Source organism: Vulpes vulpes, chromosome 9 (genome assembly GCF_048418805.1).
Source record: "Vulpes vulpes isolate BD-2025 chromosome 9, VulVul3, whole genome shotgun sequence".
Lineage (NCBI taxonomy): Eukaryota > Metazoa > Chordata > Mammalia > Carnivora > Canidae > Vulpes > Vulpes vulpes.
This window is the reverse complement of record NC_132788.1, coordinates 17,567,394-17,588,010: the sequence shown is the minus strand read 5'-3', so window position 1 is coordinate 17,588,010 and position 20,617 is coordinate 17,567,394. Positions and strand designations below refer to the sequence as shown.

General features: G+C 46.5%; 1 protein-coding gene across 1 annotated transcript in view; it reads left to right on the top strand.

The window, feature by feature from the left end:
- Positions 1 to 343: 343 nt before the first annotated feature.
- Positions 344 to 20,617, top strand: part of LOXL2 (lysyl oxidase like 2) — a 90,549-nt gene continuing 70,275 nt past the window's right edge. Inside the window, exon 1 of the mRNA XM_072719497.1 lies at positions 344 to 734. The gene's annotated coding sequence lies outside the window, so the exon portion shown is untranslated. The remainder of the gene's footprint in view (positions 735 to 20,617) is intronic.

The window sequence follows — 20,617 nt, the reverse complement described above, 5'->3', positions numbered from 1 at the left end:
GCCCCGGCGCGCAGGGGAGGACCTTCGAGGTCACTGAATCCGAAGCTCTTCATGACAAAGGAGACAACCAATCCTGGGAGAGGGACGCTTGTCAAAGGCCATAGATGTGACCTGCTGGAAGAAAGGGGGCTATTTGTTTTCATGTTCAGAGTCTGCTTTCCTCCTGGAGAAACCCGGGCGGGCTGGATGAAAGTTTCTGAATCTTCACGGATCGGTTTTTATTGAGCGTCTATTATGCGGCGGAGAGACCGAGATGGGTTAGGGACGGCGCCTAATGCTGGTGGGTAAGGGCATGGAAGGGTTAAATTCCAGGGGTGTGAGGGCGGGTGGGGGGGTGGGGAGAGGAATCTCCCAGAGGCAGGGCCCGGTCCCTGGCTTCCCCCGCTCCGGAAACCTGGGCGCGGGGAGCCTGGGAAGGCCCCCACCTCCCCCCGACCTCCCCCGCACGCCCGCTCTCCTATTTCCACAAAAGGGGCTGGAGGCCGGGCCTGCCGCGGTAGCCGCCTCCCGGGAAGGGGGTGGGGCCGGGGAGGGGTTTACCTCCCGACTGGAGTTAAAAGTACCGGGAAAGCGTAAAGCGTCCACTCCGGCCCGTGGCGTCCTGGACTCGGAGCTTCCTTTCTCCAACGGCCTGAGACGGCGGCTCGGGCGAGGGGCTCAGCGGCGACGGGCGCGCAGAGAGGCCACCGTGGAGAGCTGGCCCCAGCCTGGCCGCTGCGGGCCCCTGCTGCCAAGTAAGAGCGCCCCTTGCGCCCCCTGCGCCCCCTGCGCCCCCCGTCCCCACCGCGGGAGGCAGGGAAGCGGGAGCTCCCGCTGGGGTCTCCAGGCTCCGCTCCCCGCGGAGCCGCCTCTCGGCCGCGCTCCGGGTTCCCGGGCCCCGCGCGGGGCGCCCTCGGAGCGAAGGCTACTTGCTCGGAGAGATGCTGGGACCGCAGCCTAACGGGGTGCCCTTCCCGACGCGGGCGGCCCGGCCCAGCCCCACCTCTCCTGAGCCGAGCAGGCGTTGCGGGAGCGCGGGGCGCTCGGTGCCTTGCTGGCTGGGGGCGCCCGCGACCCGGCCGGCCCGAGCTAGTCGAGGCTGTTGCGCGCCGGGCGCCTAGGAGGGTGCGCCGTGGGGGCCGGGGACACTCGGAGTTGTGGCTGCTGGAGGGTGTGGAGCGCGCGCAGGGGACAGGGGGCGCCCTGGAGCGTCCCCGCTGCTGCGGCTCCGGGGATCCGGAGCGCACGGGGCTGGGGCAGAGTGGGTGGGGGCCACCGAGGCTGCGCCTGGGTGCCCTAGTGCCCACGGCCTCGGAGTTGGGTTTCTCCCCAGCGAGCTGGAAAGGCTCTGCTGGGCGCCCGGGCGCCGTGAGACGTGCGCGAGGGCAGGCGCGATCCGCACGCCAGGTATTCCCTCCCACGTCGCCCTGGCTGGTCCGGGGACCAGGGAACCTCTCCCGAGAGGCCCCGGAGGAGGAAAGAACCAGCACCAGCTACCCCGCGGATCGTGCGAGCCGGGTCGGCGCGGGGGTAGTGCGGGTCTCACCCTGGCACGGAGGCTCTCCGGTCTTTGCTGCCTGCGGTTTTTACGCAGGCGCTTTGGCCGCTGCGCTCTGCACCCCCTCCCCCCAACTCCAAATTTGGGAGCCTTCTAATGTAGCGGCCTGCTGGAGGTGTGGCCGTCCATCCGCGCCGGAATAGAAATGATTGGAAGAAACCAAGGAAGACCACCAGAAAACCCCCAGCGCGGGCGGGACGAGGGGACGCGGCGGATCTCGGCTGGGGGGGGGGGGGGGCGGGGGGCCGCGGACTACTCGGTATGCTAGACCTCAGGCCCAGGTGAGAAGAACGACATGCATGAAAACCAGAAACATGGCCCACATTTCTCCCCCTAAAATCTTTGAACTGTGGAGTTCTTTAAAATCAGTCCGATCGTTTCTTTTTGAAGAGAAGGAAAAACGCTGAAGCTCAAGCAAGGGCCCTGAATTGGTGAATGTGGGGCCTCAAACCCCACTTTATGCCACCTTGACCCTGTCTCTCTGGGAACCCCCAGAGCCCATTTGTCCCCTTGGCTGGAATTATTTCGTTATTTATGATGTTTTCTGTACTTAAAAGTTCCGAGATGGGGCTTAAGAGAAGGCCAAGTGTTCATTTCCCTGGTCAGTGCCCAGATGAACGACTGACTCGATGGACCCGAACTCGGCTAAATCAGTCATCACCCCCTCCCTTTTGTCCTGTTCTCCTTCCTGGTCCCTAGTATCTGCCCGGAAAGAGCAGCAAACCTGTGGTAAAATAAGTGCATGCTCCTGCAGGCCCCTGGGGCTCTTGGGGCCCAAGAAGATCCAGGCTCTGGTGTATGTGCCTGTGCACATGTGTGTGTGCACATGTGTGTGCACCAGTCTGTCTCTCTGCTACTTTGTCGACTTGGTCTAAGGTGAATATGAAACTCAGGTCCAAAGACGAAGTATGCACTTGACATTATAGGTTGGCTGACATTTTGATCCATGGCAGACTGGAAAATTCTGCAAAGAGACTTCCACCTGTCTCCTTTCCAGCTGGGTTCCTGGCCTTTTGCCAAGTCCTTGCTCTCTGACCTCTGGATGACCAGTGTGGAAGGGTCTTTCTTGGGATAGAAACAGATTTTCTATGCTCTGGGGATGACCATCAGTAAAACTTTGTGAGCCCCCCCCCAATTCTGCAGTGTGTATTTAAAACTTATTTTATATTCTGAAAAATTTCAAAATGCACAGTAGTAGAGAGAAGGCCCCCATATCTACTCACCCAGCTTCAAGTAATCAGTATTTCGCCTCACTTGGTTCTAACTGTCCCTTTGCCTTTTTCTTTTCTCATTGAAGTATTTTAAAGCAAATTTCAGATTTCATAATCATTCCATCCCTGTATATTTCAGATTTCAGTGTGATCTTGAAAAGTATTAAATAATCATTATGCCATTATTCCATCTAAGAAAACAAACAATGATTCTTTACTATCATCTGATACTCAGCCCATATTCAAACATCTCCCAGTTTTCCCCAAAATGCCTCTGTGAACCTGATCTGCGTTCTGTTGGCTTTTATAATCTATGTTCATGTAGTATGTTATTCCTTTCAAACTACTGTTCTACCCACTGTGTCATTTGGTTGTTACAATGCCCTGTTAGAGAGTAAGACAGGTTCTGAATTTATTTTGCAGCTGGGTAAACCAGCAGACAGATAAGCTGTCCAGACAGCACAGCAGGTAGAGGGCAGAACCAGGACCTGACGTAGGCCCCCTCGTCCCTGGGCCACGGTGGTCCTGTTTCTCTGCGCTGTATCAGCTGTTCTCTAAAGCATTCATCTTGGCTCTGGCTTCATCCTGAGCTTATCACTTCCTATACACCTGCTATCAGAAATCCCTGTGTAAATATTTAGTAATTGGTCATTTGGCACTTGAGGTAGATCAGCTGCAAAGTCGGGAAGCCTGGATTTATTTCCCAGCTTATTGTGAAACTGTATGAAAGCAGCTTCCCTCTCCGGGTGGCCCTCTCTAAACTAGGAAGAATTCTTCCCCCCATTCTCAGGCTCCTGGGTCTGGGAGTGGGGTGAGTGAGATAACTGTAGCTGGAATTCCTGGACAAGATCAAGGCCTCAGAAAGAAATCTCATTGAGAACAATTGCCCTTCTTGGATCATCGCCTGACTGTTCTGGCAGCTGGATTTTTTTTTTTTTTTAAGATTTTATTTATTTATTCATGAGAGTCACAGAGAGAGGCAGAGCCATAGGCAGAGGGAGAAGCAGGCTCCCTGTGTGGAGCCCGATGTGGGACTCGATCCCAGGACCCCAGGATCACGACCTGAGTGGAAGGCAGACCTTCAACCACTGAGCCACCCAGGTGTGCCTGGCAGCTGGGATCTCTAGTCAGAGATTCCTACATCTGATGACAGAGAAGAGGCTTCCCTCTGAAATCCTTCACACACGGACAACTTTGTTTTCTCTGCTTCTGTCTGATGAGGATACAGAACACCAGAATTTTGTACTTTTAGCATTTTCATCACTTTGTGTTTATTTGCTCTGAAGTGGGGTGATAAATCATTTTTACATCTTATTAGTAGGACTCGTGAATTGGAATTCTCCTTCCTTGGCAGGCTGTGTGGGAAAATGGAATCTTATTTCTTCACTCCTAGATTCTCTGTTCTCATGTTCATTCTGTTCTCACGTTCATTGCCCTGAAATATACATTGAATGAACAGACCTTCCTTAAAACAGGCAGCCAGGGACAGAGAAACGGGCTGCTTCCAATCCCATCATTCAGCTGGACGAACCCAGAGGGCACAGCGCTAACCTAGGGTCACACTGTCTTCTGGCAGCCACCAGTTCTCTTCCCCCTTAGCTAATAGGTGGTCTCCATGGGGGTAGAATTTCTAGGTGATTCCATGTCAGCAGTGGCAGTTGCTTCATTCCTAACATTTTTTTTAAAGATTTTATTTACTTATTCATAAGACACACACAGAGAGGCAGAGACATAGGCAGAGGGAGAAGCAGGCTCCATGCAGGGAGCCTGATGCGGGACTCGATCCCAGGACCCCGGGATCACACCCTGAGCTGAAGACAGACGCTCAACCACTCAGCCACCCACATACCCCAGTTGCTTCCTTCCTTTTAAGCTTTGGGAGCATTAGGAGGTATAGTTCCCCCACTCCCAGGGCTGCCTGGATTCAGGATGGCTTGTAATTACCTTTGTTCATTTACCTCCGTGCAAGGGTCTTCGTGGCCAGTCAGCCTGGCTGTGTCACCCAGACCCACCTGTACTGCGGACCCTGCATGTGCCTTGAGGCCTCAGATGAAGTGGCCGCAGCCTGCCCTCCTCCAGGCCCACAGAACCAGTGGGACATGCATCCGCAGCAATGCACTGTTGAGCTTGTTCTGCAGCCGTGTCCAGGTTTGAAGTGAGTCTTCACACCTTCTTAGTTGAGTAATTCCAGCTGTGCTCCTGCTGTCCAGCATGGCGTGTGCTTGGCAGGGAACACCACCTGGCCAGGTGTGCTGGCGGGTCTTCCCCTAACCGCCTGTATCTGAGAAGTCTTCAAGCACCAGGACCATCCTTTCAAGGATGATAAAGCATGAGGGCGACAGATGAGATTTCTGTCCAGAGTTCAAAAAAAAAAAAAAAAAATTCGTATTTCTCTTGGCAAAAACAGCACACCCAGGCAAGTTTCACGTGGCAAGGAGGGGTGTAGAGTGAGAATGAACTCAGCAGATAATGAGGATGTAATTAGGATCACAGTCCGTTTCTTCTTGCCCAAGGCTTTTGATCCCTTTATTGAGAGTATCTTTAACTTTGTATTGTAATATCATGTGCGAATGATGACATATTTTTTTAGTTTTTTCATTGTCAGAATCTCTGTTAACATAAGCAGACACAGCTGGCCCCATGGATGTTTTGTGCAAACTACCATATGTCTTCCTTGATGTATCCCCAACACGGAGCTTAAAGTATTTTCTGGGAAAATAATGCTGCTTGCCTATGAAGTGCACAATTTATGGGAACATAACTTACGTCGATGACTTGTGAACAGCTCACTTTGCTCAGTTTCTTTACACTGTCCTCGAACTTGGATCCATGAACTCTCCCACCACCAGCCTTGTACCATTACAGTCGTGGGGTAAATATAGCACAGCTTTCCAGAATGCCAGCATGACCCAAAGATCTAGCAAGATCTTTTCCTAAATATCTTTCTAAATCAAATGCAAATATATTTTCCTAAGTATCTTTCTAAATCAAATACAAATATAAAATCGAGTACATTTTCAAAGTCAACTCCCTCCCCACCAAGAATAACATATATAGATAAAATGGCCTCAATCCTAAGCATACACATGTATAAACTTTTGGTTTTGCTTTTATTGTGGTAAAATATATATAACTTAAAACTTACCATTTTATTTATTTATTTATTTTAAGATTTTATTTATTGATTCATGAGAGAAACAGAGAGAGAGAGAGAGAGAGGCAGAGGGAGAAGCAGGCTCCGTGCAGGGAGCCCAATGTGGGACTTGATCCTGGGACTCCAGGGTCATGCCCTGGGCCAAAGGCAGGCGCTAAACCACTAAGCCACCCAGGAATCCCCAAAAACTCACCATTTTAATCACTTTTGAGTGGCATCACTTTTGGGTTCAGTGGCATTAAGTATATTTGCATTAAGTACATTCAACTTTCTCATCTTTCCAAACTGAAAGTCTCTGTCCCTAGTAAACACCTCCCAGGCCCTGGAGACCACCGTTCTACTTTCTGTGGCTACCTTTTGATGACTCTAGGTACCTCATGTAAGTGGAATCCTATGGTACTCTGTGTTTTGGTGACTGGCTTATTTCACTTGACCTATGTATCCTCAAGATTCATCCATGTTGTAGCATGTGTCAGAGTTTCCTTCCTTTTTAAGGGACTGTTCCATTGGATATGGATAGACCCCATTTTCTTTTATCCATTCATCCATCAATGGACACTTGAGCTGCTTCCACCTTTTGGTTATGGGGAATAATGCTGCTGTGAACTGGGCATATAAATACCTGTTCTGCATGAAGTTTTACAAAACGAACATGCCTTTAAAACTCCCACCTAAAAAAATAAAAAATTTTAAAAAATTTAAAAAAATAAAACTCCCACCTAGATCAAGAACAGAATGTCACCCAGAGTGTAGAGATTTACAGGGAAAGCAGGAGATGTCAATGACATGCCATGCCTGCATGTGGCTCCTTCAGCCACACCCCAGGGGCTGGGGATTGGATGCTCATTTTCTCTACCATGAGGCAGTTTGGAAGAGATGTTTGAAAAACACAGTTTATAATGTGAAAGGCCACAAGATGAGCTGTGAGATTTCAAGCAATGTCTGTCCTTAGGGGAAGATATTCCCACATATTTGGGATTTGCAGTTGCAGCTGTGTTAACACATGATCACTAAGTATAGTCCACCCAGGCTCTCCCTGGAAGTGGGGGCGGGGGCTCACATCCACCTGGAGAACTCCCCTTTTATCAGCTTCTGCTGGAACATGAGTTTTAAGCTTTAAGGGAAAATTGTATGGCCATGTCCTGCCTTCCTTTCTTCCTTTTCTTCCTTCCTCCTTCCTCTCTCTCTTCTTAACTGAAATGATTTATTAGTGGCCTTCTAGGTACCCGACACTCTGCCAGTCACTGTAGGAGACACAGAAATGAATAAGGCATGATATTTGACATGTGTATTTAAAATGAAATCATCGGTCAAGAATAATATTCTGATGGCTGGCGGCCAGCCCCTTGGTACCCACTAGTGCCAACAGCAGCCTAGAGCACTGCCAAAGAATTTGTGGAGTTGGGGCTTGTTGCAGCACATAAACAGAGGACGACTGTCCATCGGGTTACCTAGAATTGCTCTAGCATGCCCATAACCAAAGGGTAAGAATAGTTTTTTTTAAGGTTTTATTTATCAAAACAAAAATAAAATAAAAGATTTTATTTATCTATACATGAGAGATGCAGAGAGAGAGAGAGAGGGAGAGAGGCAGAGACACAGGCAAAGGGAGAAGTAGGCTCCCTGCAGGGAGCCCAATGTGGGACTCCATCCCGGGTCTCCAGGATCACACCCTCAGCTGAAGGCAGATGCTCAGCTGCTGAGCCACCCAGGCGTCCTAGAATAATTTTCTAAAGTACTTTTAAGCTGGGGGTCCTGGCTGGCTCAATCAGTAGAGCTTTTACTTGATATCAGGGTCATGAGTTCAAGCCCCATGTTGGGCATAGAGATTACTTTAAAAAAATCAAATATTTTTAAGCTGCCTTGAATTCAGGTACTCTTGTTTGAGAGCATTCTTGCTAAAAATGATGTTTAGAGGGACACCTGGGTGGTTGCAGTGGTTGGGCATCTGCCTTTGGCTCAGGGCGTGATCCCAGGGTCCCGGGATGGAGTCATGCATCGTGCTCCCTGCAGGGAGCCTGCTTCTGCTACTGCCTATGTCTCTGCCTTTCTCTCTGTGTCTCTCATGAATAAATAACTAAAATATTTTTTTTAAATGATGTTTAGAGAATATTTTAATGATGAAGAAAACGACCCTAAAATTTACACATTGGTGAAAACCTGTGGGGTCTCACACCCTTTTCCGGAAACCAGGCACTCTTGATTTTCTTGAATTGATTCTCTCCAGATGTTTTTCCTTCGGCGCAGCTCACGAAGCCACGTGTATCTCTCCCCACTCCATCCCATCCCCTATACCATCTGTTACACCAACATCATAACATTACCCAGCGCCAGGAGAGTTGCTGGTCTCCTCATGGGCCTCCTCTCCCTTGGTCTTAACCCATGAGAAACCATCCTTTTATGCAATAGCCACAGTGGCCCTTCTATAGCAGGAGGTGGTAAACTTTTTCTCTAGGGACAGATAGCAGCTATTTTAGACTTTGTAGTCCTTAGGCGCTGTGTTGCTGTTGGTCAACTCTGCTGTTTGAATGGGAAAGCAGCCACAGATCACAAGAAATCATTATGGCCAGGTTCCAATAACATTTTATTTCCAAAAACTGTATTTATAGATTTGGCCCAGGGCCTGCTGTTTGCCAACTCCTGCCTTAGGTCACAAATCCGCTCCCATCACCCTCTCGCTTACTGTTCATTGGCTCCTTATCCCCAAAAAGAAAACTTGGGCATTTCTTAGCATGACTTTCAAGTTTCCTCTGGGCCAGCCCTCTGCTTGCTCCTCCACCCTCACCTCTTCCACCTCTCACCACATCCACCCCCCGCAGCGCTTCTCCTTTTCATCCTGCAAGTGGAACCACATGCAGCTCCCCAGACAGCCTGCATTATTTCAGACCTGCCCTCCCTGCTGCTTTGAATGACCCCCCCCCCACACACACACACCCCAACCTTGTCAAACTCAAATTTTCCTCCAAAACCTGCTCAGTGTCAACTGTCTAAGGCTTTCCTTGTTCCTCATCCACAGGTGTGATCAGTGCCTCCCTGTTTCATTTTTTTAAAAAATATTTTATTTATCTATTCATGAGAGAGACGGAGAGAGGGGCAGAGACATAGGCAGAGGGAGAAGCAGGCTCCATGCAGGGAGCCCAATGTGGGACTTGATCCCAGGACCCTGGCATCACACCCTGAGCCGAAGGAAGACGTTCAACCACTGAGCCACCCAGGTGTCCCCGTTTCATTTCTGTATCTATTGCTGCACTGTTACTGTACGTATAGTGTGAACTCCTTGCAGGCAGCACCCATGTCAAATGCATCTTTGAATTCCAAGTGCCTAACAGTGTGTGTCGTGCAGCAGATGCTTCGTAAATATATACTGCTAACCTGAAGTGTCATTTAAGTCCATTTTTTTAACAGCATAATCGAGATGTAATTTACGTACCATACACTTCACTCATTCAAAGTGTTCGAGCCAATGAATGTTAGTGTATTCACAGATAGGTGCAAAGGTCACCGCAGTCAATTTTAGAGCATTTCATTACCAGAAAGAGAAACCTGTGCCCTTTACCTATCACTCGCTTCTCCTATCACTCCGCACCTCCACTCCTGCTAATCTGCTTTCGGCCTTTATGTGCCAATTCTGGATATTTCATATAAATGGAATCATAGATATGGCTTCTTTTTACTTCGCATAATGTTTCCAAGCCTTAATTATTTTATTTTTTAAAGGTTTTATTTATTTATTCATGATAGACATAGAGAGAGAGAGAGAGAGAGAGAGAGAGAGGCAGGGACACAGGCAGAGGGAAAAGCAGGCTCCATGCAGGGAGCCTGACACGGGACTCGATCCCAGAACTCCAGGATCGCGCCCTGGGCCAAAGGCAGGTGCCAAACTGCTGAGCCACCCAGGGATCCCCACCAAGCCTTAATTATGTTGTGGCATGTACACATACTTCTTCATACCTTTTTTTACAGCCAAATAATATACCATCATATGGATATACCACGTTTTGTTTATTCACTGTTGATGGACGTTTGGGTTGTTTCCACCTTTTGGCTATTATGAATAGTGCTGCTATGAACATGTGTATGCAAGTTTTTGTTTGGACATCTGTTTCCAGTTCTCTTGGCTATATAAATAGGAATGCAATCTCTGGGTCATGTGGCAATTCTATGTTTATCTTTTTGAGGAATTGCCAACCTGTTCTCCACAATGGCTGCATCATTTTACATTTCAGCAATGTATGGAGGTTCCAATTTCCCCACATCTTCACCAACACTTATTTTTTCCCATCAAAACAAAAAAATCATAGCCATCCTAGTGTGTGTGAAGTGGTATTTCATTCAGGTTTTGATTTGCATTTTCCCTGGTGACTAATGATGTTGAATATCTTTTCAGGTGTCCTTGGGAATTTGTATATCTTCTTTGGGGAAATGTCTGTTCAAGTCCTGTGCCCTTTTTAAATTGGTCTGCTTATCTTATTCTCATTGAATTGTAGGAGTTTTTATTTTTTATCTTTTTTTCTTAAAGATGTTATTTATTTATTCTTCAGAGACACAGAGAGAGAGAGAGAGAGAGAGAGGCAGAGACATAGGCAGAGGGAGAAGCAGGCTCCATGCAGGGAGCCCGATGTGGGACTCAATCCCAGGACTCTAGATTCACGCCCCGAGCCGGGGGCAGACAATTCAACCGCTGAGCCACCCAGACATCCTGAATTGTAGGAGTTCTCATATAAGGATCCTAGAGCCCTTTCAGATACATGATTTATAAATATTAAAAATATAAATATTTTCTCCCATTCTGTGAGTGGTTTTTTTCACTTTCTTGGTAGTGTCTCTTTCTCAGTTCACATCACTTTTACTTAGCATTTATTCTATAATGAACCCAGGAGATACAGAAATTATGTGCCCCTAGGAGGTTCACAGTCTTGAAAGGGAGACAGATATGCAGACCGTATAGCAAATCCTTGATCAGTATGTTCTGCTATTGCTATCCTGGTTCATAAAACATTTTAATAGTACCTTTTTATGCACAAAAGTTTTAAATTTTGATGAAGTACAATATATACATTTTTACTTTGTTGCCTGTGCTTTTGGTGTCCTATTTAAAAAAACATTGCTTAATCCAAAGTCATGAAGATTTACCCCTATGTTTTCTTCTACTAGTCTTATAGTTTAGCTTTTGTATGTAGGTATTTGATCCATTTTGAATTAATTTTTATAAATAGTGTGAAGGAGGAATCTAACTTGTTTCTCTTTTATTTTTTTTAAGATTTTATTTATTTGTTCATGAGAGACAGACAGAGAGAGGCAGAGACACAGGTAGAGGGAGAAGTAGGCTTCCTGTGGGAACCTGATATGCAACTTGATTCCAGGACCTTGGGATCATGACCTGAGCCTAAGGCAGATCCTTAACTGACTGAATCACCCAGGTGCCCCCCCCCCAACTTTTTTTCTCTTCCATGTGGCAGTTATTCCAGCACCATTGTTTTTACAAAGACTATCCTTTCTCCCATTGAATGGGCTTGGTACCCTTGTCTAAGTGAATTAATCATAAATATGTGAGTTTATGGGCAGCCCGAGTGACTCAGTGGTTTAATGCTGCCTTCAGCCCAGGGTGTGATCCTGGGGACCTGGGATCATGTCCCACGTGAGGCTCCCTGCATGGAGCCTGCTTCTGTCTCTGCCTGTGTCTCTGCCTCTCTCTCTCTCTCGTGAATAAATAAATAAAAATCATAAATAAATAAATAAATAAATAAATAAATAAATTTATTATTAGACTCTCAGTTCTATTCCATTGATCTATTCCATTGATCCACTGTCCTTGTGCTAGTGCCACACTGTCTTGATAACTGTTGCTTTGTATTACCTTTTGAAATTGGGAAGTATGAGACTTCCCACTTTATTCTCCCCTCTCAGAATTGTCTCAGCCTTTCTGGGTCCCTTAAAATTCCATATACATTTTAGAATCAGCCTTTCAAATTCCATGAAAAAGCCATTTGGGATACTAATATGGATTTTGATGAATCTGTAGCTTAATTTGTTTTCTCATCTTAGTGATAGACATTAAGTCTTCTAATCCATGAACATGGTATGTTTTTACATTTATTTGGATCGAATTTCTTTCAACAACGTTTTGTAGTTTTCTGAGGATAAGTTTTGCATGTCTTTTGTTAAATTTATTTCTAAATATTCTTTTTGGTGCTATTGTAAATAGAATTAGTTTTGTGATTTCATTTTTGCAGTATTCTTTGAAAGCGAATAGAAACAGTTAACTTTTATATATTGACCTTGTATCCTGTAACCTTGTTGAAATCTTACCAGTTCTTATACTCTTTTAGTAGATTCCTTAAGATTTTTTTATATATACATGTGGGTTGATTCCTAAACAAATGGTCATAGGTATTTAGGAGGTATATATGTAGTGTCCTAGAACAGGGAATAGCAAGTCCAAAGGCGGGGAATTGTGGAAGCAGGTGTCTCTGGTAACCACATGCCCTCAGGTCATTGTGGCAAGAGCTCAGTGTTGTGGTGCATGTCCCCCTAAAGAGAGTGGAGGCATCTTGTAGCTGCCAGTGGGAGCCATGCCATGCTTGGAAATACAGTGAGAATATTATAATCATTCCTAGAAAGAGGACCAGAAAAGATTTGTGATCAGTACCACTGACACTTATCAGATTCAAAGGTAGCTGAGAAAGTCTGCCTTCCTTAGTAAGGGCAAAAACTTGCAGGTCTGTGTGTATATGCCACTGCTCTGCAGATGCCATTATCTCCAGAAATGATCGTCAGTGTCACAATACCAGCTGGCAGTGTGGAGCTGAGCCTGGCCAGCTTTGGTGATGTGGCAGTCAGTGCCTGTTGCTATTACTCCCTGGGCTTCTGGAAGGGAGCCAGTGCTTCGATGGACAGTAGAATCCCAGATCACAGGCTGTTTTTTTTTTTTTTTAAAGATCTTATTTATTTATTCATGAGAGACACACACAGAGAGAGAGAGAGAGAGAGAGAGAGAGAGAGGCAGAGACACAGACAGAGGGAGAAGCAAGCTCCTTGCAGGGAGCCCGATGTGGTACTTGATCCCAGGACTCCAGGATCATTCCCTGGGCTGAAGGTAGGCACTAAACCGCTGAGCCACCCAGGGATCCCCATGATCACAGGCTCTTAACAAACTTGAGAACAGCACTCCTACCCCCTTCTCTTTATAGCCAGACATTTCCAGACAAGCCAAAGATGTGGCTGTGGTCTCTGTACTAGTTGCTTCTTCCTTTGCTGGGCCCACTGGGTCTAATTCTCATCTGAGGGGCTCAGGCCTGAACAATTGACTGTTGGCCAAGGTTACATCACTTGGATGAGAGCTTGGCCTGGAAGCTAGTGGAGACACAGAAAGTGGACAAAGCCAGGAGTGAGTCCTGCTGGGACTACCCTGCAGGAGGCACAGGGAAAGCTAACTAAGCAGGAGGGTCCTCCTTGACCATTTTTGAGGGGCCATCTCTTTGAAAAACTGGTTTGTGTCCTCCCTCCAGCCCAGAACTCCCTCCACCCCCTGCCCAGTGTACTCCTCTTACAGGCCCTACCGAGCCCCTCCCTACCTGTCTGGGCTTGGATCAACCCTCCAGAAATTTGCATGCGGTGGGTCCCATCCCCAAGTATCACTTCCTGCCCTAAAACACAGAGACATCAAGTGTTTGCAGTGATTCGATTGCTGACCAAGTCTGCACACTATCCTGGGTCTGGCTTCTGTTCTTCTCCCCTTCTAAAGTGGGACAGAAACTCAGACCAGTTTGGTGACTGATTGTTGGCCCTGGGAAAGTGTGTGTGTAGAGGGGAGGAGGTGGGAGGATGTTTAAAACCTGTTATCCAAGTGGTATGTTAAGAGTGGTTGATGAGGGGATCCCTGGGTGGCTCAGCGGTTTAGCGCCTGCCTTTGGCCTGGGGCGCGATCCTGGAGTCCTGGGATTGAGTCCGGTGTTGGGCTCCTGGAATGGAGCCTGCTTCTCCCTCTGCCTGTGTCTCTGCCTCTCTCTCTCTCTCTTTCTCTATGTCTATCATGAATAAATAAATAAATAAATCTTAAAAAAAAAAAAAAAAGAGTGGTTGATGGGTGAAGCGACACCCTTTCTGGGATTTTTTTTCCAGGTTCTTACTAATTTTATAATTATAATAGTTACCACTCACTGAGCATTGCCAGGGGCCAGTCACTGTACTAAGCCCATGATACTTCCTATCCAACTCACTAAGATGGTAAGGCCCTTCTTGGCAGAAGCCAGATCTGAATCTGAGACCACTCTCTGATACCAACACCATGTTCTTTCAATTACAGGATGTCCTCTTGTACTCAAACTAAGTCTTCATTTTATTAGGAGCCAGGGGCTGGCTAATTTGAACCTGAGGAGCATCTTGGCCTCACACTGCTCCCAGTGCCATTATAATAGTACTGCCTTCAAGCAGCAGCACTGACTTAGGATTTTCTTTGCCTCTCTTTATGGGCTATGTGCTCTAAAGATAAAACACATCTCTTACAGACGCTATATATGTTTGACTTTCCTTTTCTGATCCAGTCCAAGAGTCTCCATTAGGTATACTTTTAAGAGTTTAAAATTGTACCTTCAGCCTCCCCAAGAAAGAACCTGGTTAAAATGAGATTCCACCCAGAGCCAGAAGTGGACTGTGGGGAACCCCAGATGATCACAACAAATTACGCCTGACAAAGGCCTCTTTCTGGAGGATGAAAATAATTCGGCTATAATTTATATGCTTACCTTCTCACCATTTCCCTGTGCCCTGAACATTCCTGCTCCGTGGCCAGAAATAGACAGGACTGAGGTGGAATCTTTGGCCAGGGGCCAAATGGACCAGCCCTGGCCAAGCCTGGTGTCAAAGTCTGCATTCTTGTCTGAGGTGGTTCAGAAAGGCCCCATCGTCCCCCACCGCTTCCCTCATTCTCTGAGCACACCCCATTCACTAGAGGCAGCCTTCTTCCACAAAGGAATGTGTTCCATGTGGGGCCAGAGGCAGCACCAGGACCACAGCTGGGGTAGCCTCCCGCCGTGAGCTCTGGGCTGTGAATGAGGACCATTCATCCCTCCTGCTGATCCAGCAGGAATCCCTAGCAGTGAGGGTCTGATGAAGGAGACAGCCCCCCACCCCACCCCTCGACCCCATATCTGAATGCTGACATCTGGCAGAGATGTTAAGCGGAGCATTCTGTCTCAGTGAAAGAATTCTGCTGAGTTCTGTGCCCCACTGTTTAGCGAACATTAAGCAAGCGGCCTTTGCATGGCGGGCCCCTGCGCCTGGCTGGGGCGGGAGGGGGGTCCCTTGTTTATGTGACGCTTCCCATTTGGAGCAGGAGGGTCCATTCCTGGCTGCTGCACAGCACAAGATGTGGAGCAAGGGGCTGGGAGGAATGATTCATTGCCCTGCCTCCGAAGGGTCTAGAAGCAACAGGGCCAGTCACGCAAAACTGGAGCAAGGCCTGCTTTCAGTGGGCCCCAGCCCATCCTGCTGGTGGGCAGGCAGAGAGGGGTCACGGTGAAGAGGATCAGCTTGTGTGACAGCAATGCTTTTTGCTAAATGCACTACATATAAATAGTGGATATAAATATATGCACTACATATATTGCATAGTGGATTTATATGCATTACATATAAATAGTGGATGGTGCTTCCAGTAGGTTCCCCCCACCCCCACCCTCCACCCTTATCTGGGCATGCCTTCATTACTGACTGGGAGTCAGTTGGTCACATGGGGCATTTTTTGACTGGGTGCCACAAAGCGAGGTGTCAGTGGTAAGAGGCCATGGTTTGTCATATTCTTCAAGGCTGCTCCCGGGAAGTCAACAGCCACTTGACTTTTAAGAAAATATTTTGAAGCAAGCAAGTTCTATAGCACAGACTCCTCTTTTCAGGTAGATGATGGAGGGACTCAAACGGGTTGCTTCCGGGGGAAGAAAAACATTTGAGTAGCTCCAAGGCTACTTGAGACTGGAGATTTCCTTGGAGTAGGCCTTTCATATTCTTTGCTAGGCAGAATGATTCAGATGTCAAAATAGTAGCCTAAGAAAAGGACCCTGGAAATTCCACTTTTACGTTTTCTCCTTTGCCTTTTGGAGCCCTGTTGGGTTAAAATTAAGTAAATGATTTTCAAATATTTATCCTTTATGAGGGCAATGCCACTCTTGGAATCCTTGAAATCAGTGTTTCTAGAATGTACTAGAAAGCTCCTAAAGATGTCCTCAAAGAATGATGTTTATCAGACAATTGAAGAAGTTCTGTTCATGATGAGATGAAAAACTTGAATGAGATCCAGGCTTAGAAATTCTCTCCCTCTGACTGTGCCCTCAGCCCCAGCAAGACCAAGAAGCACTGGATGACTTAGACTCCACTTAAAAGTCTTATTTGCAGACACTGCAGACTCCCTGGAGCCCACTCTCCCCTTGAACTTGACACAGTGTAGCACCTACCTAGCTTATACAGCACGTATGAAGATGCCTGTTGATTTAGGTCATTAGGCTTTTCTCCAATATTATATGTTCTTTGGAGCAAATGTATATTTCTGGTTTTCAATTGAGTTGTCCCAAGAGCTGGATCCAGGAGGACCTACCTAAGCTCATCCTTGGGGGTCACCAGTTCCCCAAAATCTGAAGATCAAAACTAAATACAACCCATTTCCCTCATGCAGCCTAGCAGCTTGTAGTTGGCACTTAAATTGCCTGGCCCGAATCTAGCAGGCTGCACCTGTTTGAACCAAAATACTTTACCTGGTATTTTTGACCACATACCATAGATCAGGAACTTAAGATACACGATCTCTGATTTTTATAACAATCCTGAAAAGTCAGTGTTTCTTGTTTCCCCTTTAAAAAGTTGCTTTTAGGTACACATCGCTTCCATTTTACAGATGAAATACAGAGGCTTGGAAAATCTAAGCGTCCCTGAGGTCACAGAGCTAGGAAGTGGAAATGACATTTGAACCCTGTTCTGCACACCTCTAAACTAGTACTCCATGCTGCTCACTGACAACAGAGAGGCAGCAGCATGTCCAGCCCGTTCTGCATGGGGGAAGAACATGCAGGCTGAGTAGGCATTGCATGCAGGGGGTGCTCAGGGCCCTTGGTAAGGGTGAGCTGATTCTAGCTGATGTGTTTCGGGAGTGCCTGGGACCTTCAATCCCAGTGATGTGAAGGAATGCTTTCCCTATCTCCACCGGATCCCCCTACCCAGGGGGCATAGAGCCTCTTGTTGGCCAAGCTGATACTAGTATCCATTGTGTGAAAATTGCATCCTCCAGTGGATTGAATTGGATGTAAGAATGTCCTCAACTGCCTAGCCAAGAGCCAAGTGAGAAAATATTAGGAGATATAATTTACCAACTTTCCGATAAGCCACGGCCACAGCCAACTTTTCTCTGGCACACACTGGCTCTCATTCATGTTAATCACATACTGCAGTCCATGGGCATCTTGCCTTGAACCCTCTGATGCTGGCCCACTCCCGAGCCAAACTGTGTGAATAATTAAGACCATCTGCTGCAGTAGTTCCTAGACTTGAGTCGGATGAGGTTTTAACAGAATACTCTCTAAGGTGAGCTTCCGCCTTGTGAACTCTGCTCAGCACGCCTGGAGAGGGTTCCCGAAACCATCTTGAGCTTACTTTTTGGTATGTGTGAGCAAGCTACAGAAATGTTCCACTGACCCACTTGGCTTGTGTTCAGGGTAGAAGATGCTCCTGGAATTTCCATGTTGGGTGGTGGTGCGTCTGCCTGTCAATGAGCTGGGAAGTCTTCAAAGGTGAATGCTGCGAGTAGATCATTATGGTAGCAGATACCATAATTGGTCAGATGTCTCCACCGTTTTTTCTTTTATCGGATGTCTTTAGCAGAATAAAATTTCTGACCAGGACTGATAGAGCAGGTGTGAAGAAGGGGAACATGTCTTCCATCAATCCAAATGTCATCAAATGTCCAAAATGGTAAAGGGAGAATTTACCATATTTGTTTATGATTAGGCACCAGAAAAGGTAAGAAACCTAGCGCTCTTCGGTGTGTTTTCTGCAAATTAAAATTGAAGTTTTCCTTTGCTTTTGTTTTTCATCATTTGAAGCCTAGCATGTTTCTTAGTGAAGCTCCAGCCCTGTAACCCATAACAGTCTTAAGCAAATTGGTCCCTGGGCAAGGCTGTGTATACCAGAGTGTGCTTGTCTCAGCCACAGAGATAAGAATGTTTAACGAATAAACGAATCAGCTCTGGTATCTGGCTGCCTGAATGGAAATCCCAGTTTGAGCACCTTTTAGCTATGTGACCTTAAGAAGAATCATGTAGCCTCTCTGTCCCTTGGGTTTTCCTTGGGGAAGTAGGGATGCTACTAATACTCTCTGAGAGGGCTTCCTGGAGCTGTGCCATCCAATTGTTGGTGGCCACCGAGCATCTGAAATCTGCTCAATTGAACTGAGATGTGCTGTGAATCTAAAGTACACACCAGCTTTCAAAGACTTAGTATAAGAAAAGAATATGAAGTATCTCATTAACAATTTTATATTGATTACATACAGGAATCATACTATTTGGGATATATTAAATAAAATATACCATTAACATTAATTTCACTTATATGATTTTACTTTTTAATGTGCCTACCATAAAAATTTAAATAACATATGTGGCTCATATTATGTTTCTTTTGGGAAGCTCTGGTCTAGAGAATTAAGTTGGTTCGTACCCGTAAAGCACTTTTCACACCGTAATTGATACAGAATGAGTGATCAATAAATGCAGGGTTTGCTTATTTTTTTTAAAAAAATCCAGCTTTTTCTTTAACAGAATCCCACCTTCAACACCAACCCACATAGTGTCCAGGTTTCTGTATAAAAGCAGAGCTCATACTTTTAGAAGAAGGTGGTGGGGAGGAGAGCAAATGAATACATAAAGCGGGCAGAGACTAATAAAATGTTATCTGGGGCAGTCTGGGTGGCTCAGCAGTTTAGCGCTGCCTTCAGCCAGGTCCTGATCCTGGAGACCCAGGATCGAACCCACGTCAGGCTCCCTGCATGGAGCCTGCTTCTCCCTCTGCCTGTGTCTCCGTGCCTCTCTCTCTCTCTCTCTCTCTCTGTGTGTGTGTGTGCGTCTCATGAATCAATAAATGAAATCTTAAAAAAAAAAATCCTTAAAAAAATAAATAAAAATAAAATAAAATGTTATCTGTCGCTGAGTGGGGGCACTAGTGTGGAACTCTTCATCACAGTCTTTGCACAGCCAGAGGAGCAGAGCAGACCTCCTAACAGGAAGCCGATCTACCTCTCTGCACCTTCTAATATAATATTATGCTGAAAGATGGAGGGCTGCTGGGCTGCCCTGGAAGCTTTCCTTCTGCCTTCCTTCCTGAGGCTGGCATCTATTTGGAAATGGCCTTCAGAGAGGGAAAGGACCATGCTTGGCCTACCTGGAACACTCAAAGCAAGAGATGATACCAGCCCCTTCTAGCTCCCTGAGCATATAGCTAAAGGTGTTGTTGGAGGTGAGCCAGGAAGGCAGAAGTAACTGGAACAGGCATCTTAGAGCAGGTGTGTGTTGAGTCATGCTCCCTGTGGGTCTGCTCTGTTCTCCCCTCTGAGTGTCACTGCCTCAGGTCTTTTGCAGACCCTTAGGGTGTCAAGTCCAGCATGCGGTCAGGGGCTCATCCTTTGAGGCCTAACAGGTATGTACAGTGAGTTGGCACATTTCCCAGGAAATCAGCTGTGATGAGTTGGGATTTTACCTTACTCTGCCTCCCCTGATCCCATCTTTCAGCCCATCCAGCACGGATTATCTGGTGGGGTGAGATTTTATGGTTCCAGGGGATCTTCATCTCCCATAAATCACCGCAGCATCTGCCTACCATCTTCACTACACAGTGAATTTCAGCAGTAGGCAGGTACCTATGGTGGCTGATCTGAAGGGCATGGGGAAGGTCCACCGACTCATGAAAAACCTCATTGGCTTGCTTCCAACATTGTACAAGATGTGAAATTCAACTATTGGAATTCATATCTAGGAGTTCCTGTTACAATGTAAAAGTATCCTGTCCTTAGAAGAGTAATTATTCTTTAATGTATTAAATTCCTAAATACAATACTTTCTTATGGAATGAATTTATCTTCTTGCTTTCCAGTGCAATTAGATCAGAAGAAAAAGGAATCTTTTTTATTCCTAATTTTTAGGAATAAGAAAAATAAATTTTTTTATTCAGTTCCTGAAAATAGGAATTTTATTTATTCACTCAATAAATATTTGCTGAGTTTCTACTGAGCACCCACAGTCAGGGGTTCTGTGTTGGCAGGACTGAAAGAAAACTAATGTGAATGAGTCTATGCTGTGTGCTAGGAATTTTTACATTATTTAATCTACACACACACACACACACACACACACACACACACACACACACACACGGGAGGTTATTCCCATAATCCAAAGAGGAAATTCAGGCTCTGAAAGTAAATTGTCCCCAAATCAATAGAGCTTGGTGGTGGTGAAGGCAGATTTCAGACATTTGTGTTCTGATTCCAAGATGCCCAACAGACTTCTCCAGGGAACCAGTGGTGCCAACAGAAACCAGAGTAAGGGTTGCCGAGAGGCAAGAGGACCCTTTGAAAGAAAAGGGAGCCAAAGGTCCCTCTCATCCACTTTACTTGAATAGCGCTTTGACCTATGATCATAGAAGACAGCTTGATTTTAAAACAAGCCATGGAGAGGC